We start from the raw sequence: 11,178 nt of genomic DNA, 5'->3' as shown, positions 1-11,178 counted from the left end.
TCTTCAAGCACAATCCTCTCAAAATAATTACTAACTTTTGACATTGATGCTGATCGTTCTTAAGACAATTTCGTCCACAGGTTTTCTTGCGGTCTGTCCTTTGCTGGATGGTAAATGTCAGCAGAAATTTGGTGTCGATTACATTTCATCATAACTTCCTTGAGAATCAGGAAATCACTAATATTTTTTTCACTAAGCATGTACTTTGTAAAACTCATATTGCTCTCCAAATTGTTTATTATAAAAAAAAAGAATTACTAAATGTCAAAATAAATAGTTGTGGATTCACAATACAATATGGGACAAAACCACGTGGAAGTATTCAGGGTACGTGGTCTCTGTGCTGTGGGAGCCGCGCTCAGCTTTTGTTTCCTGCCCACATGACACATACGACCAACCTGTAGTTCCCCGAGTTTGCCACTGACCTTGCCAAATGGCAATGGGATGACGCCGTACATCTCACCGGCCACAGTGCAGACCACCCGGCACGACCTCGGGAGGTCTGGAGACTTGGAGGAGTCATCAACCCCTACACACAGCTGTCTGAAGGCATTTTATACTTTACGCATCCCACAAGCTGTCCTTCAAAAGGAGGTATTCGTTGTGTTGTGTCGGGAAAGTAAGAGCTCGTCTGCCCATGCATCTCATGCAATAAACGCAGACATCTACCAGACTTGCCCAGGTTCACTGAACGCGACTCTCAGTAGAAGTATTTGACAAAGTTCCCCAAACAATCCATGTTCATTACGTTTGAAAAGAAGACAGAATCTCTATTATGAGAGCACAGTATTAAATATATATATAAGTTCTACTGTATTATTTATTAAGTTGTTCCAAACATTTATATCTTTGTTTTCCTTCCGTTATACCTGTTATGTTGATAGGGTCATGTTAAAATCTGTTTTCCATCTTCTTCTCTTCTCATCTCGCATAATTTCTGCTTTATGTTGGTTGTCTTTGTATTACGTGGTCCATAGATGTTTATAATTTCCCTTCATTGTGAATTGTGGTGATTAGCCTTAAGTGTATTTTTTGGTCTCTTTTAAAGCTTTTTCGCCTGAATTCACTTTAATTATTATGAGTCATTACCCTGTCTTCTTATTGTTTTTATTTTTCTGGTGTATTTTTGGCCATTTCTTTATTTTGGGTCTTTTGAATCACTCTGTTTGGGGTGTGTCTATTAAATATAATATGGGATCTGCTTTTGTCTTGTGAGCTCATCTGAGAATTGGCTCATTTGTCCCTATAGCAAGACAAGAGAAGAAACCAGCAAAGTCCATTCTATTGCCTAATATGATTTACATGTTTAGTGTCAAGCCTATTAAACTGTGGTATAATTAGGCATGTGTTATATTTACTGTATTTCCTACTTAGTTGGGCATATTTTCTTTGCTATTTATTTTCTTTTTATTGTTTTTGCTATTTCACAATGTTTGTATGTTTGTTCCAATGGCTGTCTTTCTATTTGTTCCATTTATGGTGCCCTTAATCTCCTTTAATTTTTCATACTGAGACTTTGCCGTCTGGTATGTCCATTTGTATCTTTCTTCACTTATTAACTATACAACTGCCGATTTTACTATTCTACCTTCCTATTTCTCTCCCTTCCCTTTTTTTTTTTTTTGGCTGTTTTGTTTTTACTTTTCCGAAACATAAAATATAGAGATGCTGATCTTCAAACCATATCCTCACCCTTGTTTTAATCTTACCTGTGTAATTAAATATATTGCAACATAGATCATATAATAATTAACTAATATTGATAGGCTAATATGATAAAATTGCATCATAAAATAGATTTTTATCACTAATTCTCTGGCTAAAGTTTTCCAGTTATCTCTCGGTCAGATAAAACTCTTCCTCTAGGGATGCCTGAATGGCTCAGTTGGTTAAGTGTCTGCCTTTGGCTTAGGTCATGATCCCAGGGTTCCTGGATCAAGTCCCACCTTGGGCTCCTTGCTCAGCAGGGAGCCTCCTTCTCCCTCTGCCTGCCTCTCCCCTTGCTTGTGCTTGGTGCATGTTCTCTCTGCTCTAGAAAAGCCCTACAGCACATGTGTACAGTATTCTATGAGTTACTGCAGGTTAAAACCATTTCCTTTAACCTTGGTATTTGAAGGACAGCTTGGATGGATAGAAAATCTTTGGCTCACACTCTTTGTTCTTGGGCTTCTTAAGAATGCTGTCCTTTGCTGACTAGCTTTATAAGTTACTCATGAGAAGTCTGATGTCAGTTTAATATTCTTACCCTTATAAGTGATTTGACCATTTAGTTAGGAGGCCCTGTAGTGGATTGAAGAGTGACTCTAAAAAGATACTTCTATCCAAGTCCCTGGAACATGTGAATGTTACCTTATTTGGAAAAAGGGTCTTTGCAGGTGTAATTAAGAGTTTTGATAGTAGATCATCCTGGATTACCCAGATGGTCCCTAAATTTAATGACACATGTTCTTATAAGAGAAAAGGACAGGGGCATAAATTTGAGAGGCCGTGGAAGAAATGCAGAGGGACAAAGAGGAGAAGGCCACATGAAGACAGAAGGGAGGTTGGAGTGATGTTACCACAAGCCAAGAAACACCAGGAGTCACCAGAGGCTGAGAAAAGCATAGAGGATTCTCTCTTAGAGCCTTCAGAAGGAACACGGCCATGCTGACGCCTTGATTTTGGACTTCTGGACTCCAGCGCCATAGAAAAAGAAATTTACATTGTTTTAAGTCACCAGTTTGAGGTATGCTATTATTAATACAGGCATATTAATACAGGCTTTGAGGATTGTGTGTCCGTGTGTGTGTGTGTGTGTGTGTGTGTGTGTTTAAAAATCTCATGGTTTATTAGAAGCTGTCTCAAAATGTCTCTTTCTAGATAAATTTTCCTAGATATGCAGTAGCCTTTTCAAATACTGATTTACAGTTTTCCTTATTTCTGGAGAGTTTTCTTTAATTATAGCTATGCTTCATTGCTTTATTTTTCTTCTTCAAGAGCTGCTACTGTATGTATGTTGGACCTTATTTGCCTGTCTTCCATTTCAATCACATTGTCTTCAACCCTGGCAACACCTCTCTTAATTTTATTTTCATTCTCTTGATTACTCATCTGCCCTCCTCCAATGCTGAAATCATGCAACACCCAAATCTGTTTTCTTTTGAGCACTTTGTATTTGTTCTTCATTTTTGAAAAGTTTTTGTATTTTTCTTCAATTTATTTCCCAAAGTCAATCAACTCTTATTGCATTTCTTCATATTTTGTACCCATGTATGGCCTTAATTTTTAAGTTTATGATTTTGGTGTTTTCCTAAATATCTCCCTTACTGAAGTAAGAGAGCATTACTGTACAGTTTTCTTCTGCTTTGTTATTGGTTTGGGGTGGAGAATTTTTATCAGTTCAATTGCTGTGATTCTCATTTTCTGTGTTCTTCTAATAGCAACTCTTTACAGAGTTAGGTTGATTTTTTTTTCCCCCCTGGGCATTTTGTAACAGAGTTCCTAATTCAAGAATGTTCTCGGTCCTTAGCTGTCAGTGCAGTGGAGCAACATGTCATTAGTGGACAGTGGGGGAGCAGAGCCATCATGCCATATTTATATGTCATTTCTACAAGATCCTAAGTTTTCTCATTAGTTCATTTCTGTGTCTCTTTACTCTTTTCCCCAGAGATTTTACGTCTCTTTTCTCCTACACTCTGTTCCCACCTTATAGTGACAAGTGATAGGAACTCTCTTGGGATAGGTGTTCATTTCTCTACTTATTGGTAATTTGAAGTTTGAGGTATTCTTTCTTCTAATGCTGAAGTCATGAATCATGGATGGTTTTCTTTCCTGTTGAATTTAAGGTCTGTATGAAGAGATTTGATTTCATGTGGCTGCACTTTTCCTCCAAATATGGAAACTCCCTTGATGAGTGCTTCTTAGCCCCCTTTGAACCCGTTTTCTCCTTTTATCATCATAAAATCTCATACACTATTGAAATGTTTATAAAATGCCAAATAGATGAAATCAGGTAACTAAAACCAAATCAAAGCCATGAGACAAAGCACGGTTTTCTTTCTAGACACACACTTTCCTCTCCTCAGATTCTCATGTGTGAGCATTTCCTCATCCTCTGCTCCAAATCCCTGAACTGAGTAATTTCCAGAGCCATTGCCTTAGTCCATTCAGGCTGCTATACCAAGAATACTATAGACTGAGTGGCTTATAAACAGCAGAAATTTATTTCTCACAGTTCTGGAGGAGGGAAATCCAAGATGAAGGCACCAGATGGCTGTGTTTTGCTGTGTCCTCACATGGCGGCAGGGAGGAGGAAGCTCTTTGGAGCCTCTCTCATCGGGGCATGAATAGTATTCATGGGAGCTCTACCCTCATGATCTAATCACCTCCCAAGGCCCCACTTCTCAATACCATCCTACTGGGGGAAGAGGCTTCAACATATGAATTGTGGAGAGACACAAATACTGTCTGTAGCAGCTGTAATATTGGATCAAGATATTTTGTCATAGTTGTTTTGATGCAGGAATATTTGGATACTTCTAGACTTATGCCTTTTGTAATACTTTTGGTCTATCTTTTTCTTAACTTGTTACTGTCTGATCTGTCCATTTTAAGTGGTTTGATAGGACTTTTACCCCATAACTATCAATATCATTGATAGAATGACTAATACAAGAGAATGAATAATGAATGCGACAATTGCCCCTTCTCTTTTCCTTCTTCTACCATTCTTCCCCCTTGGCCAGAATCCATCCTGTTTACATACTATTATTTGATCATGTCCCCATCCTTGTTTTGGTCTTTGCTACACAATTACATACATTCAATGTTCATCATCAGTGCTTTTGTTGAAGTTTCCCCATTTATCCTTTGCTGGAAGCAGCTCATCCTTCAAGAGAGTTCCCTCAGAGAGCCTGTGTGTGTGGTATTGATTCCCTGTAGGGTCTTCAATGTAGCACTAAGAGAAGTATTCCTCTGGAAGAGAATCAGACACAAAGAGAAGCAGTGGTGGTCCTTGCAGTTCTGAAAGTGAAGAAAAAGACAAGAGGGGAAGTCTTGAGAATCTTGAGGAAATGAAAGAAATACACTTTTACATCATTATGGTCACACTACAATGTTTTTATTATTCATTTTTAATCTGAATGTCCCAATGTTTCCCAGCCTTTATACAAATGATGCCGTATGCCACATAGACTAGCTGTCCTAAACTTGGAAGTCCAGCCTATGCAACCTAAGGCTTTCAGAAGCATAACCCCTGCCACTACTACCACCAGTTTTTGAGGTCCCTCTGGCTCTAGTATCTTGGGTTCTCTGCTCTGTGTACCAATCTACTAAGTACACTTCTGGCATTTTTAGTCTGCTGCTTCCTGTGCCAGCTGCCAGCCCTATGGCCTTGTGGCTTTTAGCCAAATTCTCATTCCTTGGTTGTGGCTGCTACATGTTCCACTGATGTGATCCTACTCCAGAATGTCTGAGAGCTTCTCCTGGCCTCCTGCCTCTGTCCTTTCTAGGGTAGTTCTTGTCATTCTACTTGATCTGCCACTCAGGGTCAGGCCACAGCTCATCAAACCACTAGCTAAGGAAATAAGGAGGGTGATGCATTCTCAGGTTATAGCTTTCCACACCTTCACCCATTCTCTCCTTGGGAGATACGCACTGCTCAAGCGTGGCCAAGTGTCCTTATAACCTCAAGCAATAGTCTTGACACTACTGAGAGCAGCTCACCTGTTCACCTACCACTTTCAGAGTCCTTTTGGCTCCAGCTGGTCACATCACAGGATCTAGTCTCTGACACATTCTTCTAGCTCTTTTTCCAGAGCTTTCTCAGACCCAGTGTTAATCAATTCAGGCAAAAAGAGGCCCTGGAAGGGTACTCCTGCCCTCCTACCTGGTATATGTTTGGGCTCTGACAAAGCATCTGCCATATAAGTTTCCTTGTCCCATCCGTAAGGTGGGATAATATTCCAGGAGAGGGTAGGAATATACCAAGAAAGCACAAATGCTTAATTGTTTATTAGGCTGTTTTATAAGTGTGTTGAAATATACCTACTTTTGAAATTGCTAAGTCAAACATCAAGCATCACATGCATCTTGTGGGAAAAACAGAGCACACTGGTCTGTGTTGGATGGGTATTATTCTACTGACCCAAATGAAGCCAGTCAGAGCCACCTCAATAATCAAAAGTTTATTTAATTCCACTTGGTGGTTTTATAAGGCATTTAAAAAATTTGGTTGGGTCTATGTTGTTAAAATTGAAAGTAACTACCAGCAGGTTCTGACCGTTTTCTTAGCTCCTTCTAAGCCACTAATAGAATTAGCTTGTCCCCAGAAAGGATGGTCCAGGATCTTAAAAAGCAAGCAAACAAAAAAAATGAGACCTACTGATTTTAGCTACGTAGAAACTGGGGTCATGCATTTGAGCTCTGGGATCCTCAGTGGCAAATCCTTGAATCAATCTAAGTCTGGGAAAGAATGGGTAATTTGGAATCAGCTCTCCAAAATACGGATATTAGCTATTTTATATACAAGTTGTATGGTTGATCAAATTGAATGCCTGCAATATGCCCTGTATTTTTATAGCATCATCTTACTTAATGCTTACAACATCCTTCCAAGTGAGGTGCTAATACCCCATTTTATATACAAAGAAGCCACTTCTCATAGATCTTAGGAGATTGCCCAAAGTCATTAATAAGTGAGAGCTGAGCATAGGTTTATCTGATTTCAAAAACCTAACGTCCTTCCACTACACCATGTTGCCTTTCCATATACCCTGGCTACACCGGATGAAGTCTCCATTCCCTGGACAGTCTTACCTGGGATTTCCTACTTTGTTTGGTGTTCTTGGTAAAGAGTGGCTTCTTCGAGGTGCATAGATATCCTGAGTAGGCACTGAGTACCCATTCCCAATTCCTTCTAGTATGCCTTTCTCTAGTGGAGAGCCTGGAGATCTAGCACCGCGTTTCCTAGTCTTTTTTGTATCTGGGCTTCCAAATGTGAGTGATGTTCAACTAATTAAATCCATTTGCATGAGACCGGAAGTCAGCATGGCAGCAAAATCCACCTTCCTGCTGATTTGGCTGTAACCCTCGGCGAACATGACTGTGGAGACACTGGGGCTTCCGGTCACTAATTCAGTGGGTGCCAGGAGATAGTCAGAATGGGGTGACAGGGACTTCCTGATTCTTATATTTCTAGGACAGCCATGTGTTTCCAGGGACCGCCTCCTGATCGCCAACCTTCACAGCCATGGCAGACGTGGAAGCAGCCCGAAAGTTGGCTCCTCCAGCCTTTCACACAATGCTAGAAACACCTGCTTCTCTCTGTTCAATGCCTTTCTGCTTAAAATAGCTAGAGTGGTTTCTGTTTCCTGCAACTGAACCCTGCTGATACACACTGTTTTCCTTCTTTCCCACTAACTGCGGGCCTTTGCAACTGCCATTATTTCAACTGACCCTTTAAGCTCTAAAATGAAAGTTTAAATATCCCCCATTCACTCCCTATCTCTCTTATCCAGCTTTATTTTTCTCCATAGTTTATTGTCACTCGGAGATGATTTATGGGTTGAATGTCCACCCCTCCTAGAATTTAAGCTCCACTGGAACAAGGACTTGGTTTTGTTCATGTCTATACAGTTCTCTAACACTGAGAACAGCCCTGGGAAAGAGTGGGAACATTGTACACGGTGTTGAATCTATGAAACCAGCCTGTGGTTTCCTTCCCATATCATGGAGGTGTTGCAAGTGATCCCTGAACCCATCAGGTGGAATTTGGGCAAAGGCTTTGAGCTGTATTTCACACTTTTACCACGATTCCTGTGTCTATCCCCTGGATGTGCCAGAGCTCAGCCTGGGAAATGAAATCTCTGCTGTATTTCATAATTGCATTAAAACTACAATTCGTCAACTTTGCGGAGAAGAAAGGTGCTGCAGAATTTATAGCACGAGATCCTGTGGGGAACAAAAGAGAAGTCAAAGTCCATAATCTCTTTGGGAGTCAGAAGAGTTAACTTCAGAGAATATTTTTATTTTATTTTTCCAGGTGTGGGCAGAGGGAGAGAATTATAACCAGCCTCCACATCCAGCATGGAGCCTGACATGGGACTCGAACCCATGACCCTGAGATCGTGACCTGAGTTGCAACCAAGAGCAGGAGGCTTAAATGACTGAGCCACCCAGCCACCCCTAGAGGATATTTATCAGTGTTATTTCTTTTTTTTTTTTAAGATTTTATTTATTTATTTGAAAGACAGAGATCACAAGTAGGCAGAGAGGCAGGCAGAGAGGGAGGGGGGAAGCAGGCTCCCCGCCAAGCAGAGAGCCCGACTCGGGGCTCAATCCCAGAACCCTGGGATCATGACCTGAGCCAAAGGCAGAGGCTTTAACCCACCGAGCCCCCCAGGTGCCCCTATCAATATTATTTCTAAGCCATTTCTATTTCCTGATAGATTAGTTTCCTAATGCCAAGGAACTCACCCCCTTTAGCTGCCACGGTTCTCCTGAAACTTCAGACAGTGGGTTCAAACAACTTGGCGATTGGAAATGCCAGCACCTTTGAACTAGTGCATTAGAGAGAATCTGGAGAGTATAAGCTTTCTCTGATCTGTGACCCAGGCTCCCGGCAGATGGAACATCTTGGGTATTCTCTTTCCCTGATGATTCATGGGGACGGGTGTTTGGGTGTTTAGATTTTAAAACATTCTTCTCAACCAAAACTGAAACCGAGAGGCGCAATCACTCTGGAATTTTTTGCACCTGCAAAAACAGCCGTGTTACTAAAATCAGCTGCTTTTGCTGTGCAGACTGCTGCGTGTGATGGTGGTGTTTCTCCAACCATGTGTGTTAGGGGTTCACCGCGGGGCACTTACATGGTCCCGGCATGGGACCTCTCGTGGAGCCAGCATTCTCCGTTCCAACGTGTTTATCAAGCAGATCCAGAGAAACGGACCAAATCTCCAAAGAGCAGCTTGCTTAGACCAACAGAAGTTCACGTGCAGCTTCTCTCGGTAAGAAATTGGTCAGAGGACTCCAGAAAATGCTTTTCAGACCGTGTGCACTCTGAAATGTCCTACATCTTGATTCTTCCACAGCATGACTCAAGTTCTTGGACAGACTTAACATTTCTGCTAAAACCAGCTATTAGGCCTGGCCACTTCCTTCCTTCCTGGCACTATTTTCAGGAGGAGAGACCCGGAGCCCCTGCACCTGTTGCCGGTGTGGCCATAGGAGGAAACCTCTACAAACCCTCATTTGTCCCCACAGCGCAGCTAGGGGTCCCCGATCTGGGGCAGGGGCCAGGGTCAGTGTCCAGAGGGGCCGGCTGGGACTCCGAGACCAGGCAGCCTCAGGAGGGAACATTTCCCCTGGCACTTCCTGGTCTGTAACTGGCCACATTCCCCGGGGGCGCAGCCAAGAATTCCAGCCCTGTTCTCTTGATACTCGGATGGCTGATCCCATGGAAGGAGAGGAGGCTCTGGGGGTGACTGCCAACCTTGTTCCTCATGTTGGGATGCAGATGTGACTGAGATGCCGCTCTGAGATGCTTACAGTCCCTCAGGCCATGACGCTCTTGGGGAGGGGTCCACTGCCCTGGGAACAGATGGTGAGCTGGCTCCTGGCCCCCTTGGCTGGTTGTGGGTCCGGTCCCGCTGGCTCTGATCATCCTGGCCCTGGTTATGCCACTGCGTGGAATTTTAGCATCAGGTAGCTGAACACCACCAGGTCAAAATCGATTTCTGCTTCTGTTTTCTTTCTAAACCAAAACTAGTACGGAGACATCAGATATCTGGCATTGCATGCCAGGGACCCATCTTGGCTACCTCCTTGAAAACCTTCCTAGCATGCTTTTTGTCTTTCTTCAGTAGAAATCTGGCAGAAGAGCGGGGTTCTTATTCTCACCTTTTATCTGGGTCTGTTTGTCCACAGCTAGAATAACAGGGGCTTTTTAAAAACCTAATGAATTCAACGTTCAAAGAATGGCCTCAAGCAAATGGAATGTCTAATGGTCCCTCTCCCCGGCTTAGGGCAGCAGGGAGGCCGCAGGGGTTTAACATCATTTTCATTCACATTCAAAATATTTCCAAAAGCACAAGTTTTAAAATTCAGCATCCTGAGACTGAATCCCTAATAATCTTCCTTATTCCTAAAATGTTTATCTCGGGAGCGGGTCCCTGATAGTTTTAATATATTTTAGATGTGAAGATAAAGGGATGGATACCGTTTGGGGGTTTTGATGTCCAGTGGATTTGTGTGTATTTCTTATCCATGTGTATTTCTTCTTCTCTATAAATACATTTGAATAGACTAAACACCTCCTTTGGCCAGCTACTTCATCAAAACATTGAAAAAATGCTACGCTTGAGCACGGATTTACTTAGATATTTGCAAATGGGGTTCTGGAAGCCCTCTGCAGTTCGAGGATGGGCTGGGTTCTCTCAGCCTTCTGACTGGGAGGAAGTTGCTGTCACTGGACTCACAGTTCACAGCTATACCGAGCTCCTGTTATCAGGGGAGAGAACCGAGCGCCAGCTGCAGAGAATGGAGATGATTGTCCCAAAGGTTGCTAACATTGAACTTGCTACTGACACACACACATCCTCACCCACAGGCACACACACACACGCCTATCATAAAAGCCTATCAGCTCACACAGACGCTGGCCAAATGAAGCATGTGTCCCTAGTACTTCCTCTAACTGACAACAACAAGGTCTGAGGGTTGCATCTCTGAGATGCCCCATCTCATCTGCCTTTCTTCCTCACGTCAACCCTGGGCTTCGTAGAACTAGCTTGTCTTCCTACTCTCCCGGCAAGTAACACTAGAAATGATGCAGCAGATGATTATCTTTTTAGTACTTCAGCTGTGCATTCCAAATCCTGAATTTTCCTTCAGCTGGTTTGCTTCTGCGAGTGTGGTTACAGCCACAGAGGAGGAGGGCGCAAGCGGGGATGGCGTCTGGGCACTGCAGGGCTGCGGCCAGGGGCAGGAGGTGAGCTGGTTCCTCTGCTTTCGGAAGGGGCAAGGGGGCTCGGGATCAGGAGCCACCCTTAACCCTCTGACTGCCAGACCACGTGGCTTAGGGCCACTTTCTGCTATTATTTTTTCTATTTATTTTAAAACAGGATGACTAAATAAGAGGACTTAGAAGTCACAAGAAACAGGGCTTCTTTATTTAGGACTCGGGAGAAGAGCAGGTCTTCA

General features: G+C 42.7%; 1 long non-coding RNA gene across 2 annotated transcripts; it reads right to left on the bottom strand.

The window, feature by feature from the left end:
- Positions 1 to 4,179: 4,179 nt before the first annotated feature.
- Positions 4,180 to 9,574, bottom strand: LOC309855457. Of its 2 annotated transcripts, XR_014306813.1 has the most exons (3): positions 8,455 to 9,574; positions 6,796 to 7,929; positions 4,180 to 5,001 (listed from the first exon to the last, which is right to left on the bottom strand). It is a non-coding gene; the product is annotated as an uncharacterized lncRNA (long non-coding RNA). The 2 variants fall into 2 exon arrangements; XR_014306814.1 differs by lacking the exons at positions 6,796 to 7,929; positions 8,455 to 9,574 and adding an exon at positions 6,362 to 6,441.
- Positions 9,575 to 11,178: the final 1,604 nt, after the last annotated feature.

Source organism: Mustela nivalis (assembly GCF_964662115.1).
Source record: "Mustela nivalis genome assembly, chromosome: 20".
Taxonomy (NCBI): Eukaryota; Metazoa; Chordata; class Mammalia; order Carnivora; family Mustelidae; genus Mustela; species Mustela nivalis.
Note: the sequence above shows the minus strand (reverse complement) of the source record. Positions and strands in the feature narration are given on the sequence as shown.